Source organism: Mesoplodon bidens (genome assembly GCF_964165515.1).
Source record: "Mesoplodon bidens genome assembly, chromosome: 4".
Classification (NCBI taxonomy): Eukaryota; Metazoa; Chordata; class Mammalia; order Artiodactyla; family Ziphiidae; genus Mesoplodon; species Mesoplodon bidens.
The window spans coordinates 100,297,639-100,321,869 of record NC_138160.1 but is presented as its reverse complement, the minus strand read 5'-3'; the positions used below and the strand labels follow the sequence as shown (position 1 = coordinate 100,321,869).

Sequence of the window (24,231 nt, the reverse complement as noted above, 5' to 3'; positions counted from 1 at the left end):
TATGAACACTCAGGTGATGGTTGAAGATAAGGCAGTAAATGAAATCACCCAGTAAGAAAACACCTACCAAAAAGTGGAGAGGGCTGAAACCTCAATCAAAAATTCTGTAAAGACAGGTAGACAGAGGAAATTACCAAAGAGACAAGCAGAAGTCAGGGAGATTAACTCATAGGTTCATTTAAGAAGGTAAAATATTTCTCACCGGAGAAGAAAAGGGAAATAAAGAATTAAAAAGGATGGAGCAGGCTTCCCTGGTGGCAGAGTGGTTGAGGGTCCACCTGCTGATGCAGGGGACACGGGTTCGTGCCCCGGTCCGGGAAGATCCCACATGTCACGGAGTGGCTGGGCCCGTGAGCCATGGCCGCTGAGCCTGCACGTCCGGAGCCTGTGCTCCACAACGGGAGAGGCCACAACAGTGAGAGGCCCGCGTACCACACACACAAAAAAAAGATGGTGTACTCAACATGATGGTACACAACATGGTGTAATATTAAATATTACAGAAAGGTTAAGGAGCATGAGGACTAACAGGAAGCTATTAAATCTGGACACCAGTAGCTCTCTGACCATTAAGATTGACAAAGATGGGTTAGTAAGGTAATTAAAAGGTCACTTTCTTAATATGCTTTAAGCATCTAGGGTATATATTCAACAACTTCATTCATTAATATGTAGTGGCATTTGATTAACTTTACTATGCTATTTCTATTTGGAAGGACACTAAGCTGTTCCAAGCACAATTATAAAAGACAAACATTAAAAGACTGCCATTTGTTTTTTTTTTAAATTCAACTGGCATAACAATGAATCACCCTAAATTAAATTTATGCGATGCAGTAAAAGTAGTTCTTAAAGGGACATTCATAGAAATAAATGCCCATCTTAAGAAACAAGAAAAGTCTCAAACAACATAATTTCACACCTTGAGGAACTAGAAAAGGAAGAACAAATGAAGTCCAAAGTTAGTAGAAGAGAGAAAATAGCAAGTGTTAGAGCAAATGTAATTTCACACCTCGAGGAACTAGAAAAAGAAGAACAAATGAAGTCCAAAGTTAGTAGAAGAGAGAAAATAGCAAATGTTAGAGCAGAGATAAAGGAAACAGAGACTAAAAAATCTACAGAAAAGATCAATGAAACTAAGAGCTGGTTCTTTAAAAAAACCTTTACCTAGATTGACCAAGAAAAAAAGAGAGAAAACACAAACAAATAAAATCTGAAATGAAAGAGGAATTGTTACAATTGATATCACAGAAATTAAAAGGATCACAAGAGACTACTATGAATACCACCAATAAATAGGATAACCTAGAAGAAATGAATACATTCCTAGAAATGCACAATGTCCCAAGACGGAATAATGAAGAAATAGAAAACCTGAAGAGACCAATTACTGGTAAGGAGACTGAATTAGTAATATCCCAACAAACAAAAGTCCAGGACCAGACAGCTTCACAGGTGAATTCTACCAAACATTCAAAGAAGAATTAATACCAATCCTTCTCAAACTCTTCCAAAATCAGAAGAGGAGGAAACTTTTCCAAACTCATTTTACAAGGCCGATATTACCCTGATACCAAAACCAGACAAGAATGGCACAGGAAAATTACAGGCCAATATCACTGATGAACATAGATGTAAAAATTCTCAACAAAACATTAGCAAACCAAATGTAACGATACATAAAAGGATTATAACCATGATTGAGTGGCATTTATCCCAGGGATTCAAGGATGGTTCAACATCTGCAAATCAGTCAATGTGACACACCAAACATTAACAGAATGTATGGATAAAAATCATATGATCATTTCAATAGATGCAGAAAAGCATTCGACAAAATTCAACATCCATTTATGATAAAAACTCCATTTATGATAAAAGCAAAAATAAAAAAATGGGACCTAATCAAACTTACATGCTTTTGCACAGCAAAGGAAACCATGAACAAAATGAAAAGACAACCTACAGACTGTGAGAAAATATTTGCAAATGATGTGACGGACAAGGGCTTAATTTCCGAAATATACAAACAGCTCTTACGACTCAACAACGCAAAAACAAACAACCCAATCGAAAAATGGGCAGAAGACCTAAAGAGACAGCTCTCCAAAGAAGAAATACAGATGGCTAATAAGCACACGAAAAGATGCTCAACATCACTAGTTGTTAGAGAAATGCAAGTTAAAACTACTATGAGGTATCACTTCACACCAGTCAGAATGGCCATCATCAAAAAGTCTACAAACAATAAATGCTGGAGAGGGTGTGGAGAAAAGGGAACCCTTGTAAACGGATGGTTAGAATGTAAATTGGTGCAGCCACTATGGAAAACAGTATGGAGGTTCCTTATAAAACCAAAACTAGAGTTACCATATGATCCACCAATCCCATTCCTGGGCATATATCCAGAAAAGATGAAAACTCTAACTGGAAAAGATACATGCACCCTAATGTTCACAGCAGCACTATTCACAATAGCCAAGACATGGAAACATCCTAAATGTCCGTCGACAGATCAACGGACAAAGAAGATGTGAATATATATACAATGAAATACTACTCAGCCATAAAAAGGAATGAAATATTGCCCTTTGAAGCAACATGGATGGACCTAGCAATTATCATACCAAGAGAAGTAAGTCAGACAGAGAAAGACAATATTATACAATATCACTTATACGCAGAATCTAAAAAAATAATACAAATCAACTTATTTATAAAACAGAAACAGACTCACAGACATAGAAAATAAACTTATGGTTACCAAAGGGGAAAGGGGAGAGAGAGGGATAAATTAGGAGCACAGGGTTAACATATACATATCACTATATATGAAACAGATAATCAACAAGGATTTACTGTATAGCACAGGGAACTATATTCAATATCTTGTAATAACCTGTAAGGGAAAGGAATCTGAAGCTGTATGCCTGAAACTAACATAATATTGTAAGTCAACTACAGTTAAATTTTTAAAAAAAGAAAAAAAGAAAGTTATATATTTGGTAGATTTCCAAGCATTATATGAAAGTAAAGAATTTCCAGCAAAAGGGCAGGGAGAAGAAAGAAAACTATTTGAAAACACAAAGACCTTTATCTTGCCTTAAAGCAGAACACTATCTCTCATAGCAAAGTATGAAAATGAATAAATAGATGAAAATTCATGTTAAAATTGGGATATCAATAAAGAGAAGAGAAAATAACAAAACAAACTGTAAAAGGCATCAAAGTGGCCTCTACTCATTTCATTTTCCTTACAATTTATAAATGCCATCACAATTCTAAAGAGATTGGACTTGAGTGAAACTTTTTTATTATGAAGACATAGGTCTAAGAACAGAAGGATAATCATGTGCCAGCTTACAGTTCCTTGTAAAAGTAATAACATGAAAAATTAGTAGAAAATGAACATCTAAAAAGTTATCTGTAATCTGAAAATGTTAAGCAATTTCCCCTGTATCTTAATTTTGACCATTTTTGCTGAATCACTTCTGCATATTTAGTTGAAGAGAGTATTTAATTTTTCTATTGTAATTAATAACGTAGTATATCCTTCAGAGCTTGGCATATTCTTTAAGAATCATCTGAAGCTTCTGGCTCAACATGATGTTCCCTCTGGCCTTCAGTCTGCCACTAAAGAATGCCTGGAAAGGAGAAAGGGAAAGACAGAACCAACCTTTACCATGTCACATTGTATTTCTTTTTTAAAAAGATCATTGCTTAGACTGAACACAATTGAGTTAATAACTCTGGACAACAAAGGCAACTTTTATCTAGCAATGACAGTTTAATGATTATAGATAACACCCATATTTTTAGATATCTAAGAAAAAATAAAGACTCCTTGTGTATTTTAGAAAACCATAGAATAATTTATCTGAATTGACAGATCTGGGAATTCTGCTTCAACCTATGCTTCTGGCTTTAGCCTATATTCTTTTTTTTTTTTTTTTTTTTTTTAAAGTTTATTTATTTATTTTTTTAATTAGTTTCTGCTTTATAACAAAGTGAATCAGTCATACATATACATCTGTTCCCACACCCCTTCCCTCATGCATCTCCCTCCCTCCCACCCTCCCAGCCTATATTCTTAAATGTGAATTTGAGACCCTATGAATACAAGGCTTTACTGTATTACTAACAATAAAAACACTGAGTTCAGAACTTTCAAAAGTAGATTTAAAATATTTATTATATCTTCATGAAACAGAAGGCCATATAATGGCAAAATAAGATAGTGTAACAAAGTAGTGAATAGATCCTGGGCTGTAGCATCAGAATGCCTGGGTTAAAATCTAGGCTCTGCCACTAAATGCAAAGTGAGCTTGGACAAACTACTTAACCTCTCTGAGCTCTGGCCTCCTTATCTATAAAGGGCATGACAACAGCACCTAAATAGCAGCTTTGTTGTATGAGTTAAATGAAACAGTGTGAAAAGTGCTTAGCTTAGCATTTAACATGTGGAAGGAGCTATTAAGCTCATTACTACCAAGCAAAAGACTATAATGTCAAAACACTAAGAGCTCCTGTACCACTTTTTTTCTGACCTGACAATAGAAACTTGTGCAAGTTCTCCCCCCGTGTCAAGTTCCCTATCAGTAAAATAAAAGTGATAAAACACAATATAGCTTACTGAGAAAATAACATACGGAATATGAAGTGAAAAAGAAGTCTCTAGATTGTTAGCTAGATTGAAAAAATAGTAATATCCATGTACACGTAACATTACAAAGCAGCCTCACAAATAAAATATCACTTGAGAAGCACAGACATCAACCTGAAGTGGGCATATCAGCAAAAAAGAAATTCAAAAGCTTAAAAACTTACTCAAGGCCACAGAGCCAACAAAAAGTGGGCCAGGACTAAACACGGGTGTTCTCTGCTTAATAATGTCTCCTGCTTATTAACTAGCAGCAACTTAATTTCAGAAGCGAATCCTTACCAACTGGAGGAAAAGCAAAAACTGCTTAAACTTTTTTTTTTTTTTTTTTTTTTTTTTTGCTTAAACTTTTTATCCCAAAAATAATGCAGGAGAATTTCATTCAATCAGGTTCAAGTGCTAAGCATTCAAACTAGAGACTGGAATTTTAAAACTAAGACAGTTTTCACTGTGCAGTTACAGACATGATGGTCTGCGACTCCTGCAGAGTCAGTTCTTAGACGGGCTTGCCAGGTGCTGCAGTCTGAGAGGGACTTACAACCTAAAATAAAAACACCAACTTCCTTGAAGTAAATATACCAATATTTGATGGTTGTTATTTGAGTGGAAGAATTGTGTACATAAATCTTTGTTCCTATCTAACTGTTTTCTTAGGATAGATTCCTAGAAGAAGAATTACTAAATCATGGCATTGCTTAAATAAGTTTCTTGACCATGCTTCCATATCACCACAGTTTTCAAACTGTGCACCTCAGTGCACTGGGGCACCACACCAAACTCCAACAGACACGACAGAATATTTAAAACTTTTGAAGGAAACACAGTGACATTGGTCAAACACAACATGAAAACTACTCTTGTTTGGATATAACTACTTAATAAACGGAACCATTAGGTATTTCTTTTGGCCTAGGAGTGCCACTCAAAAAGTGCTGAGACAGTAAGTGGCCATAAAGGAAGAAAGTCAGTGAAACTCTGCCATAGTACTTTCCAGAAAGACTGTTAAATTAATATTCCTTCTAGCTACGTGTGAATCCTCTTATCCCAACCTTAATAATACTGTTTTCTTAATCTTTGAAAATCTGAGGCAAAAATGACATGCTTTAACTTGCATGTTTTAGATACTGGGAAAAATTAATAGTTTTTCTCATGTATGTTAGTCATACCTATTTCTTTCATTAATTACTGGTTCATGTTGTTTGCCCATTTTTTATATTGAGGTCTTCGTGTTGTCCAGAATTTTTATAGGTTATTAACACCAATATACTATGTATCATTATTTTATTTTTCCCCAGGTTTATGGAATATCTTATGGAGTCTGACATGCAGAAGTTTTTAATTTCTACATAGCCTAAACTACTGCTATTGAGCTTATGTTCCTTATTTCTATCCTTGCTTTAATCTACTCAGGTATTAATTGAGCATCTACAGTACACTAGGCAATATTCTATGCTAGGAAAGAGACATCCCTCCCTGTTCTCATGGAGCTAACATTACAGTAGGGGAGTCAAAAAGTAAAATGTAAACAAGTAATTAAAGCCTGTTATAAATGCTATGAAGGAGGCTACTTAGATAATATAATAGGAGGGAACTACTTTGGATGAAACAAAGCCAGCCATGCAAAAAGATGGGAATAGAAATTCCAGAAAAGGCAAATAAATAGACATTGAAGTGGTAAAAATTGATGGGAAGGGACTAAGAGGAGAGGCAACATAAATTGAATTAGCATTGTAAGTGATGAGGCAAGCAGTGCAGGATGAAGCTGGGAAGATAAGCAAGGGAAACTTCACATACAATATAATAATATGTAGTTTGGATTTTACCCAAGTGTAAAAGTAAATCTTGGAGGTTTTTATCAGGTGGAATGACCTATAATCTGATTCACATTTTTAAAAGATTACCCCAGCTCCTGTATGGAGAACAGATTGGTGGAAAAGCAAGACTAAAAGCACTAAGACCAGTCAGGAAGCCAGGTGAGAGATGATGGAGGCTTGGATCAGGATGATAACCCTAGTGACGAAGAGAAGAAAATGAACTCAAGATACGTTCTGGAGAAAGAACAAGCAGGATTAAGGATAGAAAGGATACAGAGGTGAAGAAAGAAGCCAAGACAATTCTTACATTACTCAGCATACTAATTTGGGTAGATAGACCATGGTGCCATTTCCTGGAAACAAAAAGAATGGGGGAAAAAAACTAAATCACAAGTTGTAAGTTGGACATAGTACGATGTGCCATCAGAGACACAAGTGAAGAGCTGGTTATACCACTATGGAACTCAGAGAAGATGCTGAGTGAGACATTTGAATCTGCAAGTTGTCAACATGTAGACGGCTCTAAATACCACAGGATGGATGGACTCATTTAAGAAGAGTGTTAGTTAGAGAAGAGCCCTGAAATGAGCCCTGAGAAACACCAAAACTCAACAGTTGGGGGTAAAAGAGGAAGACACCAAAGGAGATTAGGAAGAGCCAAAGGTGGAGAAAGCAAAACAGGAGAATAAGGTATCATGAAAGCCAAGGGATAAGATTATTTCAAGAAGTTGGTGGTTAACTGAGTTGAATGCTACTGAAAGACTGAGAAAGATGTAGATAGAGAAATATTTACTGGATTTAGCAATATAGGTCATCACAAGAACTTCACAAAAACATTATCAGTGGAGTAACAGATGTGGAAGTCAGATAAGAGAAGGCAGATGAGCAGTCAAGACAGAACGTTTAAACCTTTGCTGCCCACTAAAGTAGCCACTAGCCCATGCGGCTACTGAGTACTTGAAATATGATTAGCCCTGGCTGAGATGCATTATAAGTATAAGATACACACTGGATTTTAAAGATTTTTTAAAAGTAGGATATAAAATATCCCATTAATATTTAATATTGATTACATGTTAAAATATTTGAATGTATTGGGTTAAATAAAATATATTAAAATTAATTTTACCTGTTTCTTTTTAAGCTTTTTAAATTTATTTTGATTTTTTAATTAAAGTATAGTTGATTTACAGTGTTGTGTTAATTTCTGCTGTACAGCAAAGTGATTCAGTTATACATATATATACATTCTTTTTTTTATCTATTCTTTTCCATTATGGTTTATCATAGGATATTGAATACAGTTCTCTATGCTATATAGTAGGACCTTGTTATTTATACATTCTATATATAATAGCTTACATCTGCTCACCCCAACCTCCCACTCCATCCCTCCCCCAACCCCCTCCCCCTTGGCAACCACCAGTCTGTTCTCTATGTCCGTGATTCTGTTTCTATTTCATAGGTAGGTTCATTTGTGTCATATTTTAGATTCCACATATAAGTGACATCATATGGTATTTTTCTTTCTCTTTCTGACTTACTTCACTTAGTATGATAATCTCTAGTTGCATCCATGTTGCTGCAAATGCATTATTTCATTCTTTTTTATGGCTGAGTAGTATTGCATTGTATACACCACATCTTCTTTACCCATTCATTTGTCAATGGACATTTAGGTTGCTTCCATGTCTTGGCTATTGTAAATAGTGCTGCTATGAACATAAGGGTGCATGAATTTTTTTTTTTTTTTTTTTTTTTTTTTTTTTTTTTTGCTGTACGCGGGCCTCTCACTGCTGTGGCCTCTCCCGTTGTGGAGCACAGGCTCCGGACACACAGGCTCCGCGGCCATGGCTCGCGGGCCCAGCCGCTCCGCGGCATGTGGGATCTTCCGGGATAGGGGCACGAACTCGTGTCCCCTGCATCGGCAGGCGGACTCTCAACCACTGCGCCACCAGGGAAGCCCATGAATCTTTTTGAATTATAGTTTTGTCAGAATGTATGCCCAGGAGCACGATTGCTGGATCATATGGTAATTCTATTTTCAGTTTTATAAGGAACTTCCATACTGTTTTCCACAGTGGCTGCACCAACTAACATTCCCACCAACAGTGTAGGAGGGTTCTATTTTCTCCACACCCTCTCCAGCATTTGTTATTTATAGACTTTTTAATGACGGCCATTCTGACTGGTGTGAGGTGATATCTCACTGTAGCTTTGATTTACATTTCCCTAATAGTTCGCAATATGTGGAGCACCTTTTCATGTGCCTGTTGGACATCTGTATTTCTTCTTTGAAGAACTGTCTATTTAGGTCTCTGCCCATTTTTCCATTGGGTTGTTTGTTTTTTGTTGTTGAGTTGTATGAGCTGTTTGCATATTTTGGAAATTAAGTCCTTGTCTTTTGCATCATTTGCAAATATTTTCTCCCATTCTGTAGGTTGTCTTTTTGTTTTGTTTATGGTTTCCTTTGCTGTGCAAAAGCTTGTAAGTTTGATTAGGTCCCATTTGTTTATTTTTGGTTTTATTTCTATTGTCTTGGGAGACTGACCTAAGAAAACATTGGAACAATTTATGTCCGAGAATGTTTTGCCCATGATCTCTCCTAGGAGTTTTATGGTGTCACGGCTTATGTTCAAGTCTTTAAGCCATTTTGAGTTTATTCTTAACCTTTTTTTAATGTGGCAACTAGAAAGTTTTTAATTACTTATGTGACTCACATTATATGTCTATTCAACAGTGCTGGTTTAGACAATTCTTTTGTGAAAAGGAACAGAGAAATGATATGGCATGCTGGATGGGGATCTGGTATCAACAGAGTGTTTGCTTTAAAATCAAGATGTTAGCTTGCCTCTATGCTGTGGGACAATTATGTAGTAGAATGGGAGAGAATGGTGCAGAAAAAAGTGGAAAGGAGAAGAAGCAATGACTTTGAGTAGATAGATACCTGGATGAGAAGTGAAGAAGTCTTTGACAGGAAGAGGGAGACTTCCTTCAATGTAATGTATAGGAAGAAAAGAAGACAGGTGCAGATGCTGACAAAATAGATCTGGTGATGGGAAAGTGAATATTTTCATTTGAAAGTCTTTTTTTTCTCCCAAAGAACATGAGAAAGATCATCAGCTGAAAATGAAAGAGAGGTAGGCATGGGGGAGTTTTGAGAAGACAGGTATGAAATACTCATCTCAGACAACAGGAATGGAGGCTTAGTGGAAAATCACAGTAAGATTGCTAGACAGTGTGTAGAGACTATTTGAGACCTGTAATCAAAATTTTAAAGGGAAGCCTATTTGTCTAGTTGTATGGCTTTTCTCCTGGCGTCTTCATCTATTCAGGTACAGATGCAAAGATGGCAGAGAGTAGGGTTAAAATAGAGTGGAGTTTTCCAGGCAAATAAGATGAGAGAGGTACAAGGGAGATGAGGGTATTTTCAAAGGAGATACTCCGATGGACCATGGACTCTAAGCTGAACAAGAAGAGAAGACAGAAGGGAGCTGATGGATAGAAAGTGGTGTTGTCAACAAACCGGAGGTCTCTGGGAAGCTCAACAGCAGTAGCAGGAATAACAAAACAAGTTAATGAAACTGTAGGTGATGGTGTTGGAAAATGGTGATGTTTTGTAACAGATACTAGAAGTTGTACATATTATGCTCCCAATAAAGACAAAAGCTGATGTAGAATAGAGTAAAAGATAATTAGAAATAATATCAATAAACTAAGAGCCATCTGTTAGAGAAGTCACTTTTACAAATCCTGAAGGAAGCCATCAAGGTTGACAAGAGTTGATGCAGACAGAGAGACAGAGAGACAGAGAGAGACAGAGAGAGAGAGAGACTGTACACTGGGATATAAGGTCTTTGATAACTGAAGAATAGTGATGACAGAAAGCACTGAGGTGAGGCAGAACGTAATTGAGCCAAATGAGTTTAGAAAACCCCTAATATTAAATTAGAACTTCTCTAAGGACTGTCACTAAGAATAATAAACACCTAGGTTTTCATCAAGTTTTGCTTCTGCTTTAATTTTTTTACATTTAATTCCATCCTGTATGGTACTGATTAAGGTATATGGAATGACATAAAGCACTACCATTTCCTATGCAACTGCCCAGTACCATTCACTGAATAATCCATTCTCCCCCAAAGGTCTGATATTCCTAGCAATTATATAAATGTTTCTGTAAATCCTACATTTAATCTTTATGTATAAGCACCTCAAATATATCTCAAAAAAGAACTCTTAATTAGCCACTCAGCAGCCACAATGACCTTTAAAAATCAGATGTCACTCCACAGCTCAATAGCTTCCTATCACACAAGATCTAAACTGTCTTGCCAACATCTACAAGGTCCTGTGTGATCTACGCCATGCCTACCTCTCCCTGTTCGCCTCCTGCCTCTCTCCCCACTGGCCTCCTCACAGTTATAGTATCAAGCTGAGCTACCAGTGCCTCCCACCTTGGTGCTAGTTGTTTCTTTAGCCTTATGGCTCCTTCCCTCACTTTGTTCAGGTCTCTATCAAGCCTTTTTGGACAATCGGTCTCAAATAGTTCTTCTATCCTGTCACACTCTAATCCAGGGGCTGGCAAACTACAGCCTACGGGCCAAAACCAGTCTGCTGCCTGTTTTTGTAAACAAAGCTTTACTGGAACTCGGCCACGTCCATTTGTTTACATAGTATCCATGGCTACTTTAACTCTACAATGGCAGAACTGAGTAGGTGCAACAGAGACCATGTGACCTGCAAGGCTTAGAATATATTTACTAGGGGACCCTGTACAGAAAAAGTTTGCCAACCACTGCTATAACCCATTACTCTTATTTTTCTTCACACCTGAAATTATACTTCTTTTCCATTTCCCTCTAGAATTAAGCTCTACCCAGAAGGGGCACTGTCTTGTTCAGCCACACCTAGCACCTGAATAAAAGGAGGTACTAAATAAATTCCTGGGAAGGAATTAACTGAGGGCTCACTCAGTACCACGCATTATTCTAAGCTCCTCATGTATATTATTGGATTTAGTTATCATAACAATCCTTTGGGATTATCACAATTCATTTTACAATGAGAAAATTAAGGCTTAGAGAGTAGGTGGCAGAGCTAAGATTCAAACTTAGATTTATCTGATGCCAAAGAACGTATTTTTAACCACTATACTACTTTACAATTCTTTAAAATTAGTCTTTTTATCCAGGAAAATTGAACATTTTCTCCCGTAGTCAAATTGCTCCGTTCCTTGTAAAGTTGTATAGTTTTCTGCAAATAAGCCCTGTGCTTTTTCTTGTTAGGGTAGTCGCTGGTACTTTGTAGTTTGGGTAGTGATTACAAACAAATTTTTAAAATTATATCCTCTAGTTGGTTTTGCTGCTATGTGAAAGCTATTTTTAAATAATTATTGTGCATTCAATCACTTGTTTGAACTCTTCTGGTCTAAGAATCAATCAGTTGATCCTCGTGGGATTTCTAGCTACATAATCATTCAAATTTTCTACTCCATTCTAATTGCTACATCTAATTTTGTGTGTTTGTGGACTGGCCATAGGTTTCAGAACAATATTACCTCATAATGGCCAGCAAAGGCACTCTTGTTTCAATCATGATTTTCCACTGAAATGTCTCTAAATGTTTTACCTTCAGTAAGACACTGGCTATTATGTTCCATCCTTCTATTTCCAGTTTTCAGTGATGATTAAGACAAGTTCTTAATTTTATATATCAGGAAAGAATGTCTAATTTTATGAAATATCATATGGTTTTTCAATTCTGAACTGACAATATATTAAAAGGCCTAGATGTGGGTTTTACATTGTTTATCTGCTAAAGAATTCCACCCCAAAATTTAGTTTTAAAAAGTATCAGTTGAAAAACTCCATTCGAAAAATATATGATCTATCAATTTGAATACTGCTATCAACTCTGTCTTTCCTCAGAGTTGCAAGATATCTGTCTTATAAATCAGAATTTTGGAGTCAGCCAAAAAACTGCAATTGTCAAATAGGAAGCAATAAATGACAAATAAATGAACATTTTAAGAACTTTACCTTCTGAGGATCAAGCTTGCCCAAGACTACTTCCATGAAATCTTCATCTGAAAGCGAGATGGTTACATCAGCAGAATCTTTTGCAGGGCCTTGATACACTTTTCCAGAACCATTTTTTAGGTCAATAGCTGGGAAAAATAGGAAGAAACAAATGTCTGTCATTTTTTTCCTCACAATATGAGAATAAAATAAACCAAATAAATGCAGAGATTTTTATAGTTTCCAAGTTACTGTGGTACTTATTCTGTTGGGCTGGCCAAAAACTTGTTTGGGTTTTTCTGTAAGAGATGGAAGACCCGAACAAACTTCTTGGCCAACCCAGTACATTATATATTACCTATCACTTAGAAAAAAATTCTAAACCCTTGATTTTTTGAGATGTCCTCTTTATAAAGAATATGATCTTCAAAATAGTCAAATCCATAATAGTTTTTCTTCATTGAAGAAGTTTACACAACAGAGATATTTGAAATGTCAATCAATGTAGAGTAATATAAGGAAGTTAAGTGGTTGGAAGTTATAGGGTTAAGGCCTTTAGATTCAAATAAAGACTCTGTAGTCAACAAAGGAAGAAAACTGAATTTTAAAACAACTGCATATTGGTTGGCGTGGGGGAAGGGAATGCACACTCTAACTACCTTTCAAAAACCTGAATTCATCAAAGGTTCTGTCATATGAATTAAACGCCAGTCAAATTAAATTTTAAAAAGTATTCTAATTAGTTTGCTATAATTTATTTATAAAATGTTTATTGCCCTAATTGTTGTGAAGAAACGTTAAAATTAAAATCTTTTCCCTTAAATGTTTTTGACAGAAGGATTAAGTCTCCCAGAAACAGGCTGGGTAACTGGAAAAACTATTAAAAATTTGCCTTCATTGCTCTCTATACAACACTTACAGAGCTTTATGTGAAAGTTACATTTTAGAAAGTTTTAATTGTCTCATATATGACTGAGACCAGTCATCCAGGAAGGTAATTCCCCTCATCCAGCTTCAGCCTCTTGAATGTGCTTTCTCTGCTACTGCGAAGGAGCGATGATTGCATCACTCTCCCTAAGAGTGTCAGGAAACTCCCAATTTAGGATCAAGGAAAAGCTACACACACGTAAGCAAAACCATGCATTCTGCTTAGCCAAGCCCTACTCCAAAGAGAAAACTAAGTCACTCCCACTGTCCACAGAAGAGAATCTTGCCAACTAAACTAAAAAATAATAACATGACTATGACGGTTACCTGGGAAGGAGTAAGAGTGACAAGGAGACCTTTTTGCTTTTTATGCTTCATTCACTCATTTCATTGTTAAGTTTCTTCTGTGGGTGTCAGACAATGTACAAGGTACTAAAAGTAAGGCATGAAGAACAAAGGCTCTGTTCTTATTGGTACACACATATTACAAATGTGTTTTATGTATTATTTGTATAGCTAAAAAGAAAGGTAGAAAAAGAGAGGGACGAAGGCAGGCAGGGAGGGAGCAGGGAGAGAATAAGGGGCGGGGGTCAGAGGGCAGAAAGGAAAGACTAAAGAAAAGCAAACCTCTGGTATTCAACAGACATGATTTTAATTCTTCACAAGTAAGCGTAAGGACCACTGTATGTACTAGTCTTGCTCAGGAATAAAACTGGACTCACGCGTCTTAATACTTCAGTGTGGAATAAGTCTGTTAGCTAATGAAGGCCCTTCTAATGAAGGGCTGTCTACCTGCCCTCTCACTCACTTGGTTTTACATGCTGCTTCACAGCCATGACGTTTATGAAACAATAAAACATTATTATTATTATTTTTTTTTTGCGGTACACGGGCCTCTCACTGTTGTGGCCTCTCCCATTGCGGAGCACAGGCTCCGGACGCGCAGGCTCAGCGGCCACGGCTCACGGGCACAGCCGCTCCGCGGCATGTGGGATCTTCCCGGACCGGGGCACGAACCCGTGTCCCCTGCATCGGCAGGCGGACTCTCAACCACCGCACCACCAGGGAAGCCCAATAAAACATTTTTTCTGTGGAAAGCTAATAACTAGTGCTGGTAAAAGAAAAGAAGGCTAAGAAGGGGGAAGTTCTTAGCAAGAATACTGAAATTTGGGGTAAAGGAGTGAAACTCCCCATTCCACAGTGGCTCAAGTCATGGTCTACAAATGGCTCCTGCAGGAGGATCGTCATCCACCACCATCACTTTAGGTTTACAGACACCTGTTAGGTCATGGGTAATCTAAATGAAATGAAGAAACAAGCTATATGTATTTTCTTTTTGTGGCAGAATGTATTTTTAAAGCTTTATGAATTATTTTAGCTCAGTATTTATATAATCATTAATGCACTGAAAAAGTCCAAAACATTTCAGTTATACTTTACAGAATTTAATGGGGGAGGGAAAGGTGTTAGATGAGAACATATATTTGGACTTAGAGATATGTGAAGGTTTTAGAATATATACCTTACAAATTACAACACTCTTACCAAAGTGGGTATACAAGGAACATACCTCAACTTAATAAAAGCTATTTATGACAAACCCACAGCCAACATAATATTCAATGGTGAAAAGCTGAAAGCCTTCCTGCTAAAATCTGGAACAAGACAAGGATGACCACTCCTATTCAACATAGTACTGGAAGTCTATTCGGCATTCAGACAAGAAAAAGAAATAAAAGGTATCCACATTAGAAGGAAAGAGGTAAAATTGGCATTATATGCAGATGACATGATACTAAATACAGAAAACCCTAAAAATTCCACACAAAGACTACTAGAACTGATAAATGCAGCAAGGTAGCAGAATACAAGATTAACATACAGTTGCATTTCTTTACACTAACAATGAAATATCAGAAAGGCAAAGTAAAAAAAAAAAAATCCTTTTTAAAATCATATCAAAAAAATAAAAAACTTAGGAATAAACCTGACCAAGGAGGTGAAAGGTTCATATGCTGAGAACTGTAAAACACTGATAAAGGAAATGGAAGATGATTTAAAGAAATGGAAAGATATCCCATGCTCTTGGATTGGAAGAATTAATATTGTTAAAATGGCCATACTACCCAAAGCAATTTACAGATTTAATACAATCCCTATCAAATTACCCATGACATTTTTCACAGAACTAGAACATATAATTCTAAAATTTATATGGAACCATAAAAGACCGAGAATTGCCAAAGCAATCCTGAGGAAAAAGAACAAAGCAGGAGGCATAACCCTCCCAGACTTCAGACAATACTATAAAGCTACAGTAATCAAAATGGCATGGTACTGGTACAAAAACAGATATTGGATCAGTGGAACAGAAGAGAGCCCAGAAATAAACCCACACATCTACGGTCAATTAATCTTTGACAAAGGAGGCAAAAATATACAATGGAGAAAAGACAGTCTCTTCAGCAAGTGGTGCTGGGAAAGCTGGACAGCTGCATGTAAATTAATGAAGTTAGAACACACCCTCACACCATACACAAAAATCAACTCAAAATAGTTTAAAGACTTACGTATAAGACATGACACCAGAAAACTGAGAAGAGAGCATAGGCAAAACATTCTCTAACATAAATTGTACCAATGTTTTCTTAGGTCAGTTTCCCAAGGCAAAAGAAATAAAAGGAAAAATAAATAAATGGAACCTAATCAAACTTACAAGCTTTTGCACAGCAAAGAAAACCATAAACAAAATGAAAAGATAACCTCCACACTGGGAGAAAATATTTGCAAACAATGCGACAGACAGGGCTTAATTTCCAAAATATACAAACAGCTCATATAATTCAATATCAAAAAAAAATTTTTTTTAATGGGCATAAGACCTAAATAGACATTTCTCCAAAGAAGACATACAGATGGCCAATAAGCACATGAAAAGTTGCTCAACACTGCTAATTATTAGAGAAATACAAATTAAAACTACAGTGAGGTATCACCTCACACCAGTCAGAATGGCAATCATCAAAAAGTCTACAAATAATAAATGCTGGAGAGGGTGTGGAGGAAAAGGAACCCTTCTATATTGTTGGTGGGAATGTAAAATGGTGCAGCCACTATGGAGCACAGTATGGAGGCTCCTTAAAAAAACAAAAATAGGGCTTCCCTGGTGGCGCAGTGGTTGAGAGTCCACCTGCTCATGCAGGGGACGTGGGTTCGTGCCCCGGTCCGGGAAGATCCCACATGCCGCAGAGCAGCTAGGCCTGTGAGCCGTGGCCGCTGAGCCTGCACGTCCGGAGCCTGTGCTCCACAACGGGAGAGGCCACAACAGTGAGAGGCCCGCTTACTGCAAAAAAAACAAACAAAACAAAACAAAAAAACAAAAATAGAGTTACCATATGATCCAGCAATCCCACTCCTGGGCATAATTCTGGAGAAAATTCTAACTGGAAAAGATACATGCACCCCAATATTCATAGCAGCACTATTTACAATAGCCAAGACATGGAAGCAATCTAAATGTCCATCAACAGATGAATGGATAAAGAAGATGTGGTGTGTGTATATACACACATACACACACACACACACACACAACAGACTACTACTCAGCCATAAGAATGAAATAATGGGGACTTCCCTGGTGGTCCAATGGTTAAGACTCTGTGCTCCCAATGCATGGGGGCTGGGTTCGATCCCTGGTCAGGGAGCTAGATCCCGCGTGTCACAACTAAAGATCCCTCATACTGCAGCTAAGACCCTGTGCAGCCAAAATAAATAAATAAATATTAAAAAAAATAAAAGAGTGAAATAATGACATTTGCAGCAACATAGATGGACCTAGAGAATGTCATACTAATTGAATTAAGTCAAACAGAGAAAGACAAATATTATATGATATCATTTATATGTGGAATCCAAAATATGAACTTATTTACAAAACAGAAACAGACTCACAGACAGAAAACAAACTTACAGTTACCAAAGGGGGAAGAGGAGAGGGGATAAATTAGGAGCTTGGGATTACCAGATACAAACTAATATATATAAAATAGGTAAACAACAAGTCCTACTCTTTTGCACAGGGAACTGTATTATGTATCTTGTAATAAGCTAGAATGAAAAAGAATATGAAAAGAATATATATATGTGTATATACATATGTATATGTGTAAATATATATATATATAACTGAATCACTTTGCTGTACACCAGAAACTAACACAACATTGTAAATTAACTGTATGTCAATTAAAAAAAAAAGTATAGATCCAGTAAACAAACTAACCTAGGGATGTCATGTATTAAATAAATAAATAAATAGATAAACAGATAAGCTATATATCTATTGTATACATTGTACAACACAGGAAATATATTTTATAATAACTATAAATGAAATATAACCTTTAAAAATTGTGAATCACTATGTGGTACACCTGAAATTTATACAATATTGTACATCAACTATACCTCAATAAAAAATTTTTATTTTATAATAAACAATAGATAGTGTTACTGATTTTACTCAACAGGATGACCTTGCTACAATGTTCTGATTTCAGCTCCCGAAACAGCTGAAGAAGTCTACAATGTTTCTCTTTCTGCTTCTTTTTTATTTCATTAATATTTTGCACATCAGTATGGATAAGAAGGTGTAAGTGAGCATTCCAAGATCTGGGCTTCCTTCCCAAAAGCACCTCACTTTTTTTTTTTTTTTTTTTTTGCGGTACACAGGCCTCTCACTCTTGTGGCCTCTCCCATTGCGGAGCACAGGCTCCGGACGCGCAGGCTCAGCGGCCACGGCTCACGGGCCCGGCCGCTCCACGGTATGCGGGATCCTCCCAGACCGGGGCACGAACCCGCGTCCCCTGCATCGGCAGGCGGACGCTCAACCACCGGGCCACCAGGGAAGCCCTCAAATTGTTTCTATATGTCTAAATCTACAATGAGAAGTCCCACTTCTGAACACATTTAAATTTGTGATAATCATGCTTAAAACTAGGAATATCAGGGCCTCCCTGGTGGCGCAGTGGTTGAGAGTCCGCCTGCCGATGCAGGGGATACGGGTTCGTGCCCCGGTCTGGGAGGATCCCATATGCCGCGGAGCGGCTGGGCCCGTGAGCCGTGGCCGCTGGGCCTGCGCGTCCGGAGCCTGTGCTCCGCAACGGGAGAGGCCACAACAGTGAGAGGCCCGCATACCACAAAAAGAAAAAAAAAAAAAAAAAAAAAAAAAAACTAGGAATATCAGAAGGGGCTTATATGCATTATTATTTTACTTAAAACAGCAATAACCACCACGAACATTATAAATCACATATTAAGTATTTACTGTTTGTCAAAACTATGCTAATCACTTTACTTTCATTTTCTCATCTAAACCTCACAACAGCTCTGTGAAGAAGGTACTATTTTTAACCATTTTACAGATGGGAAAATCAAGGTAACTGACACCCAGTAAGTGTCATGACTGACTTAAAAGCCCACACACATCCTCTGTGCTATATTAACTTGGAATTTTAGCAATGAGGAGAAAAGAACTGGTGTTATTTATGTCACTACGAAGTGATTCACATCGGTATCTTGATGGCAACTGCTCATATAAATTATTTCAATTTAAGCCAACTTCATCCTCTAATTTTACCTTTTAGGTGAACAACATTCCAGTTAGGCATACAGTTTTGGCTGTAAAACTAATTTGCCAATGTTAATAGAGCCTTTAGTATGGTCCAGGTGCTGGTCTGAGGTAGGTGTTAGTTTTGTCAACCCTACTAAACCCCTAAGGGGTATAGTTTATACTGCTAGTGAGCATGAGAGCTGGGATTCAAACACAGGCAGTCTGACTCAAAGGCTCCATGTTACTGCTCTATACAGCCCTACAATTAAAACAGGCTAATGAGGGGCTTCCCTGGTGGCGCAGTGGTTGAGAGTCCGCCTGCTGATGCAGGGGACACGGGTTCGTGTCCCGGTCCGGAAAGATCCCACGTGCTGCGGAGCAGCTGGGCCCGTGAGCCATGGCCGCTGAACCTGTGGGTCTGGAGCCTGTGCTCTGCAACGGGAGAGGCCACAACAGTGAGAGGCCCGCGTACCGCAAAAAAACAAAAACCAAACAAACAAAAAAACAGGCTAATGAGCCAATAATGATAATCTTGGGCCTTGAGATCTGAGGGTCAGAGCAGAGTGCCTTGGGGGCCCAGGAGTTCCATCATTTTACAGCATAACATTTCCTCCTTTGGAGCTAAATATTATGTCAGAATTAGGCATCGGAGAGGAGAGGAATGGCCATAGCTATTCAAGTGGCCTAGGGGCCCACAGTATCAGCTCCCACTTAGTGCCACACACTTCCTAAAAGAGCAGCTGGTAAGGTTCACTGAGGGCTTGTTATTTACAGTTTGGGAATAAACATGAAAATCTTCAGAAAAGATAAATTTCTGATTGCCGGTCATTTACAGAATATCTGCTCCTCCTGTCTTACTGAGTCCATAACCTTAGGTAGGTTCAATGCTCTATGCTTGCTCATCTTTGCAATGTCTTATTAATGCCTGAGTGGAAGGCACACTACTAATACCAAATATTAATTATACTTATCTTCAGGATTATAAACATAACTACAGATTTTAATGAGGTGGCATAAATTATTAACATTTATTTAGGGCTTTAACTTTTCACAATCTTATTTAGAAGGCACAATTTGTAATGTCATTTCCATGTCTTAGTTGCAGAAACAAAGTAACACTTTGGCAAAGTGACTTGCTTAAAGTTATGCAGCATACTGATAGTGGATATTCCTAGCCTGGATAGCTCTTTGACCAAAAGTTCTTATGCCATTGGTGATATAATAACAGTAGCAAAAATGTAACGAGCACTTAACATGTACCAGATGCTGTGCTGAGCACTCTAAGCACATAATCCAATTCTTACAACAACCCCACGACGAGGTTATTATTATTCCTATTTTACAGATGAGAAAATGGAGTCTCAGAGAGGTCAAATCATTTACCCAAGATTGCACGCTCATTAAGTGGCAAAGAATCAGGATCCAAACTCTAGTCTCTCTGACTCCTAAGACTTCCCTCTAAACCCTGCAGAATAAGAGTACATGTGTAAAATATTTCCCTTACCTAAAATTTTTTAAAAAGTGAGAGGATGGGAGGAAGGGTTGCACATCTGTGCCATGAACAAGGAAGTATGGCTATTAGCTTAACCCTCGAAACCTAAGGTTCAAAAAAAAGAAAACAGAACAAAGGTATGACATGTTCCTGTGTCTATCATTAGATTTTACTCTGCTTATGTTCTAAACAAAAACCTACTGGGTTCAGAGCATTGAACTGTAGTTCAGCTGATTTAACTGTAATACTTCTCTCCATGTACAATGTTTACTAACAACGCTACATAGCAATAATAATTAGGAAACCATTAAGTGACAGCATGTAATGTTGGTTTTAGGTTGTAAAAGGATACTACAAAAATGGGAAATGATACTTGTGGGTACACGTATACAGATATATGCACATACACAGACACACAAAGGTAAATTTGTTATTCAGGTATAAGAATATTGGCCAAGTCTAAAAGTCGCTTTGTGCACTTGAATATCAGAATATGACTGCTTTTCAAATTGAATAACATCTGGTTAAAAGTAGGTACATTTGCACAAATTTATGCTTGTCCAGAATGAGGTTTCAAAAATCTGCAGCAACTAGATTGTGGTAGGAGAAGGTATATTTTGAACATGTGGCGTAATTCTTTTCTTAAAGCTAAGTCTTAGGGCAGTTAAAAATATAAGTAAGACTATTTATCAGGGTCAAGATATATTTGTAATAGTAAAAACAGAAACTTTCAGGTAAAACACCCAATTTATTAATCAAGAACTATGCTTTTACCAAATTGCTTCCTTTCCTTTAAATTGCTTTATTCGAGGCAGGGATCAGGGTACCCACATTTCCCACGATAAACTCATCTCTTATTTCGGTCAGCCAATTTTTCTAGCCACCCAAAATGCAAGTCCTTGTGTAACAGGGAAGAGCCAAATCTGACTACATGTTGGATCTGTTTCTCTTACTTTAACTTTCGCTTCCTGTTACTTTTGATCACTACAAGGATACTGTCTATACACCATGGTCTGCCTCAGGGAACCCTGCCCCTCTGCCTGAATGTTAAACCAGAGTGCCTTTGTTCAGGGAACATCCTGACCCTGTCCACCTGTGGATGGCTGCAAGAAAGAAGAAATTAACACATTCCCTCCCCTAGGCCGGCCATTCCAGGGGATATTTGCAAATCTTATGGCCTTTTTACTTTACTTCCTCATCTCCTCCCCTTCTCTGTTTTATAAAAGAAACTGGCATCCAAACCCCGATAAGATGGTTTTTCGGAGACACTAGTCTACCATCTTCTCGGTCTGCCAGCTTTCCGAATAAAGTGGCACTCCTTGCCTCAACACCTCGTCTCCGATTTACTGGCCTGTCATGCGGCGAGCAGAGCGAGCTTGGACTCGGTAACAGAAGGAATGTAGCAGGATTTAAAGTATATATTATAACAATCATCAGAAATATGTAACAAAAAATGTAACAGGATTTCACAGGAGGTAAGTTTATTTACGAAGAACTGTGGTGTGTTTTCAGTGAGAATCAAAGATTTTACAGTATGGAGGAACATCGGATTTAAAGGGGGTCCCCCTAATAACGTGTCGATGTTTCTACTAGATTAGCTGCTGTGACTACTGTCGTTAGACAAAGCACAGTGGGAAGCTGATTATAAATCACAAAAGGCCCGTTCATGTTTAGGTTTCAAAAGAAGAGGTTTCCTTACCAAAGACTTAGTTCATAAAGCTGCTTTTAACAGACGCTATTCAAAGACGTCATTATTTCAGAAGAGCTGGGAATCCACTTTCTGAAAAAGTCAGTGCCATCTAGGATTCTTCGTAATTGTCTTTGTTACTGGCCTGGCAAAGCTTTGAACAGCCTATAGTCTGCCAGGAAGAAAGGGTTTATCTCCTCCGGATATATTATGTCCTAGCTAAAGAACTTTGATAACATTATAAATTCTCTTTGGGAAACTTACAGCGTTTCTGAGCTAAAACAGTAAGTAGAGAGAATCAGTCTTGGGACTTAGATCATCTTTAGAAGACAACAAAAGGTCATCCACATTTTGGTTACATGTAGAATCACAGAAATTTATAGTCTATGAGGTCGTGGTTGTGGAATTGTGAAAAGCAAGAGTGTACCTCTGAAATTCTAAGCATAACTGTCCAGGATAATTACTGATTTTCCCAGGAAAAGGTAAACAAGCATTAACTATTTGATCTAGAGGAAAATGTCAAATGGTGGAATTTCCTGGGAGAATCATCAACTCATCAATAGAAGGTATCGAACAACAGTTTACATCCCAAGACTTGCCCCCAAAGCCTCACCTTGCTGTGTCCACTAATTCTAAACTATAACATCCATGTAATTCATATAATGATCCATGTGCAATCCTAATCAACTCTCCTCTCCGCCTAAAGTTAAAAGACCTGCCTTGAACCAAACTTCAAAATCTCAATAAATATCCCAACTTTGTCCTCTCTCTGAGACACCATTAAGACACTTTTGTGGTAGTGTTCTTTCTTACTGCAGTAAACAATAAACTCAGCTTTGTCGTATCCACAGACTGTTTAGCTGATGTGGGGGAACGAGCATTTGACTGTCCCTGGAGATTAAGGATTATGTCTTATTTATTTTTGTTTTTTACAATACCTAATGAAACTTAAGATACCCAGTAAACACTTTAAAATGTTGCAACTTAATATTTGCTGAATAAATGAATGATTGCAATATATATATATATTTTTTTTCTTTTTGCGGTATGCGGGCCTCTCACTGTTGTGGCCTCTCCCGTTGCGGAGCACAGGCTCCGGACGCGCAGGCCCAGAGGCCATGGCTCACGGGCCCAGCCGCTCCGCGGCATATGGGATCCTCCCAGACCGGGGCACGAACCCGTATCCCCTGCATCGGCAGGCGGACTCTCAACCACTGCGCCACCAGGGAGGCCCTGCAATATTTTTGAATTCTTGAATGTTAGACAAGTTGGCAAGGCTCTTTCTAAGAGGAGGTAGTTCTCATGAATGGTGGTACCACCCCTCTAGGGAGACTTTGGATTAGGATTGCCAGATTAAGCATTTAAAAATACAGGGAGGGGTTCCCTGGTGGCACAGTGATTAAGAATCCGCCTGCCAATGCAGGGTTTGAGCCCTGGTCCGGGATGATCCCCCATGCCGTGGAACAGCTAAGCCCAAGCGCCACAGCTACTGAGCCTGTGCTCTAGAGCCCAAGAGCCACAACTACTGAGCCCACGAGCCACAACTACTGAAGCCCGCGCACCTAGAGCCCATGCTCCACAGCAAAGAGAAGCCACGTCAATGAGAAGCCCGAGCACTGCAATGAAGAGTAGCCCCCGCTCACAGAAACAAGAGAAAGCCTGCAAGCAGCAACGAAGACCCAACACAGCCAAAAATAAAGTAAATAAATTCTTAAAAATAAATAAATAAATAAAAATTTAAAAAATAAAAATACAGGGAGCTGGAGCACAGAGGATTCTTATGGCAATGAAACTACTCTGTAAGATGTACGTACTACTCAATACATGTCATCATACATTTGTCCAAACCCATAAAATGTACAACACCAAGAGTGAATGGTAATGTAAACTATGGTCTTGAGGTGATAATGATGTGTCAGTGGAGGTGCATCAGTTGTAGGAAATGTAACTTTCTAGTAGGAGACGTTGATAATGGGGGAGGCTATGTATGTGCAGGGGACAGGTGTATATGGGAAAT

The 24,231-nt window shown here is 38.0% G+C and overlaps 1 long non-coding RNA gene across 2 annotated transcripts in view; it reads right to left on the bottom strand.

Moving 5' to 3' along the window:
* Window positions 1-3,286: 3,286 nt before the first annotated feature.
* LOC308615724 overlaps window positions 3,287-24,231 on the bottom strand; it is a 35,593-nt gene continuing 14,648 nt past the window's right edge. For both annotated transcript variants that reach the window (XR_014015619.1, XR_014015620.1), the window contains exons 3-4: window positions 12,516-12,643; window positions 3,287-3,644 (exon numbers count right to left, since the gene is read on the bottom strand). This is a non-coding gene — a long non-coding RNA (uncharacterized lncRNA). The remainder of the gene's footprint in view (window positions 3,645-12,515; window positions 12,644-24,231) is intronic.